This window comes from Mastigoproctus giganteus, chromosome 11 (assembly GCF_048544385.1).
Source record: "Mastigoproctus giganteus isolate SK-2022 chromosome 11, ASM4854438v1, whole genome shotgun sequence".
Classification (NCBI taxonomy): Eukaryota; Metazoa; Arthropoda; class Arachnida; order Uropygi; family Thelyphonidae; genus Mastigoproctus; species Mastigoproctus giganteus.
The window spans coordinates 52,890,152-52,906,250 of record NC_143585.1 but is presented as its reverse complement, the minus strand read 5'-3'; the positions used below and the strand labels follow the sequence as shown (position 1 = coordinate 52,906,250).

Below are 16,099 nucleotides of genomic sequence, written 5' to 3'. Positions count from 1 at the left end.
CTACTGTACTGAGATAATCCTTCCACATGTGCGTCTGTTCCGAGATGCCATTTGCCCCGCGTTCGTGTTTATGGATAATAACGCCACACCCCATCGCACTGCAGCTGTTGATATGCTTTTGGAAAGTGAGGACATTGTTCGTATGGATTGGCCTACCCGTTCCACCGATCTAAATCCCATCGAACACATATGGGACGCTCTGGGGAGACGGCTAGCGGCACATCCACACCCACCAGAAAATGTTCACCATCTGAAGATGGCGCTGACAGAGGGATGGACGATGGTACCTCAAAAACTTATCAACAACGTTTTTCTAAGTATAGATAGGCAGTGCAAAGCCTGCATCGACATTAGAGGTGACCATATCTCCTACTGAGGACCACCTCTTCCCTAAATTCCATCTTTGGCAGTGATGCATCTGTATCATGGCAGCAAGTGATATGTTGCCATTTTTGAATAAAGTTGCTCTGTACCGTTTTGTTTCCGATGTTGTTTCCTTCATCATTTCTGTATCTCACGAAGTTCCTTTGTTATGCTTTTCTCATATCCAAGCCACTCCTATGAAAAGCTGACTGGTCCTTAAGTTTTGCACACCAGTGCAGACAACAAAAAAAAAAAAAAAACCCCTTCTCATTTCACCAATCCATTCGTCCCAAATGTTTGTCTAGTTCTGCCTTAAATCTATTTAGGGTATCAACTTCTATAACGACAGATGGAAGTTTGTTCCGGCAATCAACAACCCGCTGGCTAAAGGCAAACTTCCGCACATCTATCCTACAACTGTCATTCCCCAATTTGAATTTATGCCTCTCAGGCGATTAATCTGAGCAAGAGGAAGAATACCATCAGCATTGAGCATGCTCAAACCATTCAAGGCTTTATACGGCTCAATCAGATCACCTCGCAGGTATCTAGTCTCCAAACACTGTAATTTGCAAAACTTAAGCCTTTCTTCGTAAGAGCAACCCTCTGATCCATTCACTAATCATGTTGCCTTTCGCTGTACTCGTTCCAGCAGCTCTACATTCTTCTTAAATGAGGCCTCCAAACCTGTATATAGTACTAAAGTGGTGGCCTGACCATTGCCTTATACAAGGGAATAATCACCTCTTTATGCCTGCTAGAAAAATTCCTGTATATCATTGACAAGACACTATGAGCTACTCTTGCAGACAGTCTGCACTGCTCAGAAAACTTCTATTCTGCCTGCACAATTACCCCCAGGTCCTTTTGATTCTCTACCACTGTCTGTGTAATACCACACAGTTGATACGTTACTCTGGCGTCACTGCTTCTTGTATGCAGTACTTTACATTTGTAAATGTTAAACTTCAGTTGCCACCTCTCAGTCCATCTGCTCAACTTTTCTAGATCATGTTGCAGCAGCATAGCGTCAGTAGTGTCCTTATCAACCCTGCCAACCATTGTACCATCTGCAAACTTGGACATTAAGCCTGATATACCATCATCAATATCATTAATAAATACAGAAAACAACAATGGACCCAACACTGAACCCTGAGGGACTCCACTAATAACATTAGTCCACGAAGAGCAGTGTTCATTGATTACCACTCTGTCTTCTCCCACTCAACCATTCCTTTATCCATAGCAGAAATTTGCTGCCAGTGCCACACTTTTCCAATTTGGGTAGCAGTCTTCCATGTGCAATAGTATCAAAAGCCTTTCTAAGATCCAAATATATGATATCAAAATTATTCTTTGCATCCAGTTCCTTTGTGATCACATCATAGTATCCAAACAAATTGGTCAGACAAGACTTCCCCTTAACAAACCAAAAACTCATGCTATGTCCGAGCTATAAGTGAAGTCTAGATGATCCTGCAGTGATTATTTAACCAGTGCTTCCATTAAATTCCCTGTAAGAGAAGTTAAACTAACAGGTCTCTAATATTTGTTAACAAGTACAGCCTGGACTGTACTTGTTAACAGGAGAGATTGCTTCTACAGGGATGGGATGCACTTAAATAGAAAGGGTGCAAGAATTTTTGCTGATGCTGCCGAGGCAGAGTTAGGTGGTTCGGAAAACTGCTAGTTGGGGAGGGAATACAAGGACTAATAGATTAACAGTAGCCACTGGCAGAGGTGGAAGTGATTCTTGCACTGCTTCTATTGAAATGAGCAGAAGCCTGAAAAACAAGATGCAGGATATTTCAGAGACTGCTGGGAGTCATTGCGGTACAAGTAAACTCATGGGTTGTGTTAGGGTAGCCAAGAATAGAAACAGGTGCTTGTATACCTGCTGGTACACCAATGCTAGAAGTTTGGTAAATAAATTTGATGAATTTGATGAAATGCTTATGTCACACCAATTTGATGCTTGGTGTGACATAAGCATAGGGAAATCAAAATTGAGAGTAGGAGTGTGCTATAGGCCTAATGACTCTGATGAGTATAATAAGATATTGTACAGGGAAATAGAGTGGGCCAGTAAATCAGAGAGTCTTATAATGGGCAATTTTAATTTCCCAGATATTGACTGGAATTTGTGGGTTGGTCACTCGCACACTAGCAGGGCTTTTGTGGATTTATTGGATGATTGTTTTCTACATCAGCATGTTCGTGAGACAACAAGAGGGAGCAATACTCTTGATCTGATTATCAGTAGTGAGTCTTCATACATTAAGAATCTGCAGATAAATGAACCACTAGGTGGCAGTGATCACAGTGTGTTGAAGTGGGATTTACTCAAGGAGGTAACTACCATCAGAGGTAAAGGGAAGGGTTTTTGTTTTCGTAAAGGCGAGTATGATGGCCTGAGACAGTATTTAATTCTATACAGTGGGACCAACTGATGATGTTACCAACAGGAAACTCAAAATGGGAAGCATTCAAGGAACTAATCTTGGAGGCTACCAGGCTTTACATACCAACTAAGAAATATTGTTCAAGGTTTCGGCTTAAATGGTTGTCAGATGAACTAATGAGACATGTGGCAGAGAAGAAAAATGCATGGGATACATACAAATTAATGGGTGACATGGAAACCTATGATAGATATAAGTTGGTCTGTAACCAAGTCACAAAGGAGATTAGGCAGGCAAAGGCAGACAAAATCCTTGGCAAAGGATGCAAAGAAAAACAGAAAAGAGTTCTTTACCTATTTAAACTCAAGAAGGAAAGGGATGAATCAGATTGGTCCACTGGATATTGATGGTTCAACAGTTGAGGATCCTGCTCGGGTGGCTAACAATCTAAACGAGTATTTTGCATCTACATTCACGCATGAGGAGTTATTCAGGAAGGAGAATGATGTAGGTAAAGTAAACATTGGCAGTGAGCTGGATGATTTTGTAATAACTGAGAGGAAAGTGGAGGAGAGATTGTTGAGGATAAACATAAAAAAGGCACCTGGGGTGGATGGGATCTATCCAGTTATATTAAAGGAGGCAGCAAAGGAAGTAAGCAAACCCCTAGCCATAATTATGAGAGCTTCTTTGGACTCAGGGGAGGTACCCATAGACTGGAGATGTGCAAATGTGACCCCAATTCACAAAGGAGGATCAAAGGCTGACACAAGTAATTATAGACCTGTTAGTTTAACTTCTGTTCCAGATAAATTAATGGAGGCACTGGTTAAAGAAGCACTGCAGGATCATCTAGACAAGAATTCAGTTATAGCTCAGACGCAGCATGGTTTTGTTAATTGCAGGTCTTGCCTGACCAATTTGATTGGATACTATGATGTAGTCACAAAAGAACTGGATGCAGGGAATAACTTTGATATTATATACTTGGATCTTAGAAAGGCTTTTGATACTGTTGCACATGGAAGACTGCTGCACAAATTGGAGCAGTGTGGCATTGGAGGCAAATTGCTGCTATGGATAAGGGGATGGTTGAGTGGCAGAAGACAGAGAGAGTGGTAATCAATGAACACTGCTGAACGTGGACTAATGTTATTAGTGGAGTTTCTCAGGGTTCAGTGTTGGGTCCATTGTTGTTTTCGGTGTTTATGAATGATATTTATGATGGGATATCAAGTTCAATGTCCACGTTTGCAGATGATACAAAGGTTGGCAGGGTCGTTAAGGACACCACTGATGCTATGCTGCTGCAACAGGATCTGGAAAGGTTGAACAGATGGGCTGAGAGGTGGCAAATGAAGTTTAACATTGACAAATGTAAAGTACTACATATGGGAAACAGTAACCCCAGAGCAACGTATCAACTCTACTGTACTACACTGACAGTGGTGGAGAATGAAAAGGACCTGGGGGTAATTGTGCAGCAGATATGAAGTTCTCTGAGTAGTGCAGACGAGCTGCAAGAGTAGCTCATGGTGTCTTGTCAATGATATACAGGAATTTTTCTAGCAGGGATAAGGAGGTGATTATTCCCTTGTATAAGGCAATGGTTAGGCCACATCTTGAGTACTGTATACAGGCCTGGAGGCCTCATTTCAAGAAGGATGTACAGCTGCTGGAACGGGTACAGAGAAGGGCAACAAGATTAGTGAATGGAACAAAGGGTTGCTCTTACGAAGAAAGGCTTAAGTTTTGCAAATTACAGAGTATGGAGACTAGGCATCGTCGAGGTGATCTGATAGAGGTGTATAAGGCTTTGAATGGCTTGAGCTTGCTCAATGCCGATGGGATTCTTCCTCTTGCTCAGAATAATCGCCTGAGAGGGCATAAATTCAAATTGAGGAAGGACGGATGTCGGATAGATGTGCGGAAATTTGCCTTTGGCCAGTGGGTGGTTGGTTGGTGGAACCGACTTCCATCCCGTGTTGTTGAAGTTGATAGCCTAAACAAATTTAAGGCTCAACTGGACAGGTATTTCGAGCGAACAGAGAGGTGAAATGGGAGTGGTGTGTTTTTTTTTTTTTTTTTTTTTTTTTTTTTTGGCTGATGCTGAATAAGCTTGCTTTCTTGCATCATATGCCTCTACTAATGCTAATGCTAATGCTAATTATTTGTGTCGCCCTTTGATCCTCCTTTGTGAATTTCGGTCATATTTGCAATATCCAGTCCATGGGTACCTCCCCTAAGTCCAAGGAAGCTCTCATAATTATGGCTAATGGTTTGCTTACATTCTTTGCTGCTTCATTTAATATAACTAGATAGATCCCATCCACACAGGTGCCTTTCTTATGTTTATCTTCAACGATTTCTCCTCCACTTTGCTCTCAGTTATTAAAAAATCATCCGGTTCACTGTCAGAATTTAATTTACCTCTGGCATTCCTCTAACTGAATAACTCCTCATGTGTGAATGTAGATGCAAAATACTCATTTAGTTTGTTAGCTACCTGAGCAGGATCATCAACAGTTGAACCATTGATATCAAGTGGATCAATGATTCATCCCCTTCCTTCTGGAGTTTACATAAGTAAAGAATTCTTTGCTGTTTTTCTTTGCATCCTTTGCCAATGATTTATCGTAATATGCCTTTGCATGCTTAACCTCCTTTGTGATTTGGTTACAGACCAACTTATATCTATCATAGTCTTCTGTGTTACCCGTTAATTTATATGTATCCCATGCATTTTTATTCTCTGTCATATGTCTCATTAGTTCATCTGACATCCATTTAGACCTAAACCTTGAACAATATTTCTTAGTTGGTATGAAAAGCCTTTTATGAAAAGCTTCCAAGATTACTTCTTTGAACACTTCTTACTGTGAATTTTCTGTTGGTAACATCATCAGTTGATCCCACTGTATAGAATTTAAATACTGTCTCAGACCACCTTAATCACCTTTACGAAAGCAAAAACCCTTCCCTTTACCCCTGATGGTAGTTACCACTTTGAGTAAATTCCATTTCAGCACGCTGTGATCACTGTCTCCTATTGGTTCCTTTATCTGCAGATTCTTAATGCATGAAGAATCACTACTGATAATCAGATCAAAAGTATTACTCCCTCTAGTTGCCTCTCGAACATGCTGATGCAGAAAACAATCATCCAATAAATCCACCAAAGCCTTGCTAGTGTAAGAGTGACCAACGCACAAATTCCATCCAATATCTGGGAAATTAAAATTCCCCATTATAAGACACTCTGGTTTACAGGCCCGCTCTATTTCTCTACACAGTTGTTTTTTATACTAATCAGAGTCAATAGGCCTATAACGCAGTCCTACTCTCTCAATTTTGCTTTCCCAGTGCTTATGTCACACCAAACTGAATCGACACTGCCCTGTCCAGCCCTCTCGACTAGCTGCATTTCCCTGGATTTTATCTATTTCTTAACTAATAGTATAACCCCTCTTCCCTTCATATCCTGTCTATCCTTCCTGTACACATTGTACTCACCAAATTCCAGTTCCGCATTCCTTATATCTGTGTGACACCACGTCTCTGATATCACAATAATATCTGTCTTTGATGTTTTGACCAACACCTCAAATTCATTGAATTTATTTACCAAACTCCTAGCATTGGTGTACACGCAAGTATACGTGCACCTGTTTTTGTTTCTTAGCTACCCTAACACAGCCCATGTGTTTACTTGTACCGCAATGACTCCCAGCAGTCTCTGGAACACCCTGCACCTTGTTTTCCAGGCTGCTGCATATTTCAATAGAAGCAGTGCAAGAATCACTTTCCCCTCTGCCAGCGGCTACTGTTAATCTATTAGTCCGTATACCTCCCGAAGCTAGCAGTTTTCCGACCCACCTAACACTGCCTTGATAGCATCAGCAAATATCCTTGCACCCTGTCTGTTTAAGTGTATCCCATCTCTGTAGAAGCAGTCTCTGCTGTCAGTAGCGGATTAAGGTCAGTTGAGGCCCCGGGAGCAGAAGAAAATATTGAGCCCCTTAAGAAAAAGAGAGAGACAGGGAAAATAAAAATACATGTTAACCATTTTTTTAAATAAATAAAAAATATTATGTACCATTAATGTTTTATTTCCAATAAAATTTGAATATAATATATGTATAATATAATTAATAATAGCATAATAATAATCACAAAGTTTTGAACTAATAGTTGAACATATTAGTTCAACTAATTTGTTGGGGTTTTGCGTGGGCCTTTAAGAAGTTGGGGCCCAGGGCGCGCGCCCGGGGCGCCCGCCGTTAAATCCGCCTCTGTCTGCTATTAACAAGCACAGACCAGGCTGAGGAAAATTGTACCCCCCTTGAGCCTTGCACAGTCTCTCCAGGGCCGAAGTGATCGACACGGGTCTCATCATATACTCCCTCCTATCGTGTCTGGGCAGAATTGCAGACACTTTCAAATTCAATCCTTACTCACGGCTTTTTTTCAACATTGACTAATGGAATTACTTAAAAAGTACTTGTTAAGTAAGTCCACTGGTCTTCTACTCTTAATATCATTAGTGCTAATGTATACAACAATATCACCTTTTGTTCCTTTAAAAGATGATATCTGCTCTAAAACGTCATGAACCTTTGCTCCTGGTTCTGTTCACCTATCCTTCTTGCATAGTATATTCCCAGTCTCCCTGACAATTAAGTTACCAACAATAACTAGTTCCTTTGGGACCAGTGCATTCTGCCTTGGGGATTGCCGCTATGTCGCGTGATGTTCAAGTGCAAGCTTTGGCGTTGATGTGGGCAGCTGAGAGCTTGATGGTCCCCTCAATTTAAATCCATCGAGGGCATCCACCCTGTCCATCAAGCTCTTATATGGGCCCATAATAATGCTGTGTTGGCCCCTGATTTCCTCACACTCCTTACATCCCGCACACACAAAGACATTCCCCCTTGGCAATATATGTCCCGTTCCTGATTGTTTCGAAAACATCAAACAAGCAAGCAGTATATTTCAAAAAGCTGTGATTCAGAGGACAACTTCCCCCTCCCCGTCAGTTAGTTCTCCCCTGAGCCACAGCACTCCCATTAGCTTGAGCCTTTTGCTTTGCTGCTCTGGCCTGAGTCATGATTTCCATTCAATTTCAATACAAAAATATAACCCTAAACTTATATCCTAATGCAGTAAATATAGTGTTATTACAATTAAATTTAATAAGATTAATAAATTTTACTGATTAATTGATAATACTATACTATACTATACTAAGGTAACAGATTTCTAATACAGTGCTACGTGTTCGCTATCTAGTTTTACGTTTAACCTTACACTGTCTAGTTCGGGATATACGTCGTATATCCCAAACTAGACAATGACAATGGCGGCAAGTTACGAATGGTAAATCTACGGACACTAAGTATTAATTAACTTTCAAAATTGGTATCTGAATTCAAAACCAAGGAGCTTGATTGTTATTATTATTTTAAGGTTGCCCGTAATTGGATACATTAACCCGTATTTGTGTCTGTAAATTGCGTGTGTTCTGTGGTCGATTTGCCCGTTTTGCTCGACGAAAAACCTTGCTAACTACACCTGAGACCGACTAACTCAGCCACGGAGTGAAAAACGCCCGTTAAAGTTCCTCGCGTCATCGATGGGATTCGAACCCGGGCCTTTTCCACCCGGTGTGGGGAGGACGGTGACGATACCACTATGCTACGCGCGCAGACAAGGGGCTTTCTATAAAGCTACTTATAGAAAGTAATTTAATATAACAATTCATTTAATAAAACGGCTAAATATAATTAAAAACTTAGCGTTTGCCAGAGCTGCAAAATCTTGTCCAACTCTTGGATTGGATACCCTTACCGATACCTGTTTTTCAGCTTTGTATTTCTGTTTGGAAAGGAATAATTTTTAATCCTATTTGAAGGAACTTCAATTCTTCAGTGAAACACGTCTTAAGCAAGCGCTGTCCTAATAGCAACCCTGGCCTAAAGTTATGACAAACTTTACATTACATTTTGGTATATAATGATGTTATTTTTTTTACCTCAAAGAAACCATTTGTATTGCCTAATTAGTCCTCTTTAAATTGAATTGGCATCCTTAATGTATTTCCAACTTCTGGGTTTGTTTTGCCACAAGTTTAAATCATTATCTGGACGCAACCGAGTGGTCAGGAGCACGAGTGCAGTAGCACGCACCCTTTGAATGGACCGGGGTTCAAGCCTGACTGCTAAATACGATTAACATTTCTATTGATTGATTTATTGTAAACTCCACTGACCTGGTGGTCGTGCCGGAGTATACTGGTGAGTATGGGCTTGGCCCACCCAGGGTCCTGAGCTGGATATCATCATTCTTCTGTTTCTTGGTGATTCCCTTCTACTTCTGACTCTCTCTCTCTCTCTCTGGGTACATCGGAAATTTTTTTCAGCATAAGCCTCAGGCTTCCTTGCACTATATGGCTAATAATAATAATAATAATAATAATAATAATAATAATAATAATAATAAACAATAACATATTTTTCAGTGTGTTTGATACAACTCTACGAAAAATGTGTTCATCAGTGCAGTTCTCAAAATTTTCTTCAGCTACCTGTCTAAAAATATTTCCCTCCATATCCAGTGGCATCTTGTGTTGCCATAATTATTTCAGTAAATACCATTGATGAGCTGCTTACGCGATAAATGGATAACTTTATATATTAACGGAAATGATAAAAGCAAAACAGCCTCTTTATTTTGAAACCTATGATTTGTTTCACTTACGTCACTTCCCGTTAATTTACCATTTCCAAAAAAATTTCAATGTTAGGTGAATCAGTGCTTCCAGTTCGTTACAAATAAGTGATACTATTGGGAAATTTCGGATTATTATATTTAATTCCAGGTAATTATAATGAGGAACTTCATCATGTAGTCTGAAAGGGCGAATTCTACCGAGAGCAACACTCTTCCCACGCATTTGTTTGTTTTTATTAACTATGAACACACTATTGCGGATAGAACAATTTCTCTCCAGCTTTAATATATTCAGCTTTCCGGTTTCAAAACATCAGTGTTTGAAACTTAATTTTACTTAGTAGCATAGCATTTGATATATCATGCTAATCGAATATCGGATTTCGTCTTTAGTTTATAGACCTAATGTCGCCAATGGTCGCTTATCTGAAATATTGCCTAATCTGAGCTTACCACTAGTTTCCAGGAAAGGGTTCTCAACTTAAACCATCATTTCTAAAAATAAATATAAAACATTGAATAAGAAACAATAAAAAGAGCAAAATCAATAAGAAACAATAAAAAGAGCAAAATAAATAAGAAACAATAAAAAGAGTTAAATTATTTTGCTCAGACATAATTGTATGTTTGTTTACATTTCATTTTTCTTAGCGTTAGGTGTGTCATTAAAGTCTTTTCTTCTGTCTGTGTTATTTCTAGCTGTCACTTTCAAAGACACAAATAATGATGCTATGGGCCACTCCTTCGGCCATCTTAGATCTTTTATCTCACCATTGTGCTTCCGTTTTAGGATGACAACAGCAATATACGCTAGGATGCGTATAAGCATCCATGCGAGTGATGATACACTGACGTCGTCACAAGGTCAAGCATATAAAAGAAAAAAACGGTTTTTTCACACTCCGATACAACCACCCAGTGGCACCTAGAGCTCACGACTTAATTGTTTACGGCAACCAATATAACAGTGCTCATTTAGGCAGTGCATCTTTTGTGGTCACATACAGATCTGTAAGCGCCTGAGTACTTGTGACCATGCACCGTGCAGCAAGAAAATAACCCTAAAATACCGGAAAGGTGAGTGATAAAGTAATGCAACGTTTTAGTGGCTACATATGCTAATTTGGACATGCTAGTTAAACTTAACTGTACAGGAATTAACAATGTTTCTCTTTCGATCTAACGTAGTCACTCAATTTTTCAAATCTAGAAATCGACACACACACACACACACACACACCACAAACTCTGAAGAACAATCCGGAATTTCATTTGTGAACCTCTGCTAACTGTGTTTTGATAACATCCACAAGATTTTAAATTGAATTTTGAAAATCTAATCTAATTCCATTTCATTTTAGTATTATTTTAATGAACATAAAGTTCATTAAAATAATATTTAATAAAAGGCATTAACAAAACATATCCGTTTTTAAGAGTAAAATATTAGTTAACACATTCGAGATAATGAATTCGTAACGTCCACTGTAGCATACTTTGAATTCTGAATCAGCTACGTATTTACACATGGATTTTGCATTTTATCAATGCACTTATTTCTTTTGGGCATGATTAGGCTTAATTAACTTTTTAAAATAATTATTAAATTTTTTCCAGAATTTGTTGACGAAAAAGAAGTATGTCAGAAAGCCTGGAAACACTGCATATGTATAGGAAGTGATTATTCTTATTCTGAAAAATCACAAAAATTGGTTCGTTTTAAACCAAGCTATAACTTGGTTTAAAACGAACATCTACTTCTACTTGGAACAATTTTTAGAGAACACATAAAAATATTTTCTTACAGAATTCAACTACAGCCTTTGACTGGTGTTAACAAAGATAGGAGACTGAAGTTTAATGACCCATTTCGACAATTTTTGGAAGACAATTTAAGTTATTCATCAATCTTCTATGGCGACACAGTATATCTGAACCCTTAACCTTCAAGACCATTTTATTGCAAATCTTCAAATGTAAGCAGGAAACGCTGATCCAACAAGATAGGAAAGGATATGGCAAATGCAGTTATTGGCTTTCTTTACGAATGTTTTTATAGGATCTGCTCGAATCAACTGATAGTCCTGACTCACCAGATTTTAATCCATCTACTTATTTTTTGTTAAAATGTTTTAAGAACAATGTACATATAAATAATTCACATTCGATAGAAATTTGGAATAACAGTTATAAATAAATAATCTTTATTTCCATCACGGCAAGTTGTCAGGGAAGTGAAGAGCATCACTGAAAAAATAATAGCTGTGGTTAACAAAATTTTCCAGAAACATCTGCTTATGGAAGCTATAAACTTGGTAAGTAACCAATTACTTCTTTAGAGAACAGTTGAATGCAGTACGAACCTAGTAAAACCAAAAATCGATGGGGTAAAAAACAGAGCCTTATTTGAACATGATTTATGAAAAATGAAACATTGAATATGATATTCCAGATATTCTAAGAGTATATAATATTTCTGCATTATCATTATAATAAGGCATGTCTTGATGATCCCTATACGTTATACGCTGACTAAGTCCCAGTTCTTTGTATACAGAGGGCCGTGGCTAAATACAGAGTGACATTGCACAGAATTTGAAGGTCGTCGTTAAACCGTAACTCATCTCTAAAAAAATGCAGTACAATGAAGACTGGGATAAGAGTAAACTTCTTCTTATAAACTATTAAAATGATGTCGTTTTCTGGTCTCAAAGAAGATAAAATAAATTAATAATACCTGAAAATAACTAGCATTCACAGAGTTTAATAATATTCTATTCATATGTAATAATGCTTAACCACCTTTACCAATATTAATTTTCGAATTTACAAATACTGCAACAAATTCTAAATGGATCCAATCTAAGTATTCCTTCAGCAATACGTTAATGGAATACTTAGATTGCATTCATTTCGAATTTGTTGCATCCAACCTTGCATCTGGGTCCTCGTATTTTGCACGGTCCTGAGTACGCTCAATGGGTTGAGCAGTCTCAATTGGGATTCTTCCTCTTTCTCGGATTACAAACCTGAGGTTGGGGCATAAGTTCAAATTGAGGAAAGAAGACAGTTGTAGAATAGATGTGCGGAAATTTTCCTTTAGCCAGCGGGTAGTGGATTGCTGGAACAAACTGCCATCTGTCGTTTTGGAAGTTGATAGCTTAAATAAATTCAAGGAAGAAGTGGACAAAATTTTAGAGGGAATGGATGTGTGAAATGTTTTTTTTTTGGCTGATGCTACATAAGCTTGCTTTCTTTCATCACATGCCTCTGTTGTTACTACTACTACTACTACTACGCTGTTACTGTCAGTGTCGGCCACAAGCGTGTTCAACCGGTTCTGTCGAACTGGGCCCCGCGCTCAAATGGTCAAAACAATATCGTTGATTAATTTATTAAATATTATTCATGTTTAAAATTTTTGTTCAGTATAATATAAAATCATTTAATTATGTCTTAATTACTGTAAAATTTGAAAAATTAAAAAAAATCCCTATTACAAAAACATCCCGCATAAGTTTTGCACAGGACCCTAGGGCCCCACAAATTTTGGGGCCGTCTCTGGTTACTATACAGGATGATTCAAAAAACAAGCGACCCATAATATGTTTTCAGTTATTATTATTATTATTATTATTATTAGCCATAAGGTACAAGGAAGCCTGAGGTTTTGCTGCACCAGCCAAAAAAAAATTTTCTGAATTACCCCGAGAGAGAGAGAAGTAGAAGAGAATCACCAAGAAAAAGAAGAATGATGATATCCAGCTCAGGACCCTGGGTGTGCCAAGCCCATACTCACCAGATATTTTATTTCCATTATTATAAGTGTAATTATAATGGAGGTTAGAGTGAGTTTTATTTCTGTTATGATTATAAACATAATTATAACAGAGATTACAGTAAATTTTTTAAAATGTTGTCCTTTAATATAAGCAAGCTCTTTTTATCAAGTTTGATGAGAGTTGGCAGTGTTTATTATTGTTCAAATTTCTGATTCGATATTGACTTTTAATTTTTCTAATATGTGAAGGTTGTTAATGTAATAATAATAGTAATAGAGGCATGTGATGCAAGAAAGCAAGCGTACGAGCTTATGTAGCATCAGCCAAAAAAAAAAAAAAAAAAAAAAAAATTCACACAACCATTCCCTCTAAATGTTTGTCTAGTTCCTCCTTGAATTTATTTAAGCTATCAACCTCCACAACGACAGATGGAAGTTTGTTCCAGCAATTAACCACTCGCTGGCTAAAGGCAAATTTCCGCACATCTATTCTACAACTGTCTTTTTCTCAATTTGAATTTATGCCCCCATAGGTTCGCAATCTGAACACGTGGAAGAATCCCATCAGCATTCAGCGTGCTCAACCCATTCAAGTACACACAACTGTTTTTAAATCGTATGAAAAATAAAAATCGCCCAGGATCTTGGATATTCAGTTATGAGCATGTGCTTTGCCTGGGACAATGAAGTGATGCCTTCGCTATAAAAAAAAAAATACTAGTGGTTAATGGCTGACAGCTAGCACACACAACAACAACAACAACAGCAACCGTTGGACAGCTGGGACTGACCAGCGTTGTTGCTATAGCAATCAAATCAAATTCAAATTACTGACAATTATAATTGTCAGTAATAAATTGTCACTTACAATTTGGGTTGCATGATTTTGAATTTCCCTATAGGTGAGCGGTCAAACTACGAGTAGTGAGCCATCTCTTAAGAAGGGATAGCGATAACTCTCACAAAACAACAACACAAAATCAAATTAGAAACTAGTTTAAAATCTAGGCTTAATGAACATATGTTTCTAATTAAGTTTCTTGACGTTACTGTTATATGTGCAATAGTTACTTTAATCGGCATACAAAGTATGCCTCGCCTAGGATGCTTTAGGATGAATGAGAGGCAATGAAAGAGTTAAACAAAGGTGTAATATCTCAGAAATCATGACTGTGTTTAACATTTCAGTCCATAGCATTCTTTCCAAATCATTGCTCTCTGTATACGTCTCACTCTCATCATTGCAATCGGTACATCTCTGCTTTGGATTGTTTTTATGGTTTATATCTATAAATACCTAATTGCATTCAGTAAATTATCTTATAACAATATATATACGTTTTATCATATGGTCAAAATTAATACAAATTCCTAACTGTTGCTTAACAATAAGGATTAAAACATTTCTAAAGATTACACCATGACATTTATCTTTTTTTACATCCCCATTGTCCAGGAGACAACCAAACCATATTTGTCTAATGATTATTTAATAGTTTATATCTTTTCCTATTCCCAATATCAATAAATGTATGTATGATGGAAAAAATAAATTATTTTTCCAATACGCATCTGTATTATCCCCCTAACATAAGCAATGACATCATTAGTTTCATGTTAAAGAGACTTGCATATATTATAATGAATAATAAGTGTTCTTCTTTCTCTAAATTGTTTATTTTATGAGTGATGTATAATAAAACTCATAATAATAATAAACTTAATTCACAATTAATACACTTGATTCGTTATTAGTTCGTTTTTTTTCTCCATCATTAATTAAAACACTACTACTTACCTTATAAAAATTCTGCAATGTTTGTCTTTTCTCTTTGTAGTTCCTTCAAAAATTGCGCAAATTCAAATCACACCACAAAAGACACATATACACGTGTTTCTCTATCAACATCCGACTATTGACGGCCCTTTTTCAGCGATGGGAGCAGAACTCGAAGCTTTTACCTGGGCAAGACCTGAGAGTCATTCTACGTCACCGTTCGACAATTATGTGACGCTAACACGCACGGTGAGGGGAAAAAAATAAATAAAATAACGAAAGAAATAAGCAGAAGGGTAAGTTCATTCGTGCGCAAGAGTGTGGTGTCATTTCCGGTAGGCTAGTTTGCTTTGCATTGTATATATGAATTGCTCAACTGAGCGATTACAGCGGAAGCTGGGTCTGTAATGCATACGTCACCTGCTAGATCCGGTTCTTTGACCATTCACTAGTGGCTCTTCGTGATGTAATGTTGAAGTGCATCACGTGACGGTTTCTCGTGTTTTTACCCATTAAAAACTCTTTTTGCGTCTTATGGACAATTTTAAAATTATCGTGCGGAGTCAGTTCCATTAAAACGAAACAGCACCTGCTAACCACATTTGTGCCAGTAGTTCGAGAATCAGGGAAAGAATTTACTCGATTTTCCTCATCTGTGAATTGAACAGGTGTTAAGACATGTATCGATGTCTTTATACTACAACTGTCCTAATTTTGAAATTTTGCGATGGACGAAATATTTGGAAAGATTTGGAGATAAATTGCAACAGCCTACTCGGAAATTTATTGTTTGATTAAATGAGAGTAATACCATGAAATCGAAATGCGAATGTCAGATGATATCGGCCGTGAGCAAAGAAAGGAAAAAATATCCTTGCCGTAAACAGTACTATTCTACAGTACCATATTCGTGTTCGAACCCAATCCACGTGGTACCACAAAATACGGTATTATTCATATAGTCTCTCATGAACCACTCTGACAATGTATTACCGGCAGGAATATAAAAAAATGTATTTGTTTATTACGCAATTTTTACACAAG

At 37.7% G+C, this 16,099-nt stretch overlaps 1 protein-coding gene across 1 annotated transcript in view; it reads right to left on the bottom strand.

Moving 5' to 3' along the window:
- Positions 1 to 15,272, bottom strand: part of LOC150078011 (sodium- and chloride-dependent GABA transporter 1-like) — a 125,528-nt gene extending 110,256 nt beyond the window's left edge. The window contains exon 1 of the mRNA XM_090384741.1: positions 15,077 to 15,272. The gene's annotated coding sequence lies outside the window, so the exon portion shown is untranslated. The remainder of the gene's footprint in view (positions 1 to 15,076) is intronic.
- Positions 15,273 to 16,099: the final 827 nt, after the last annotated feature.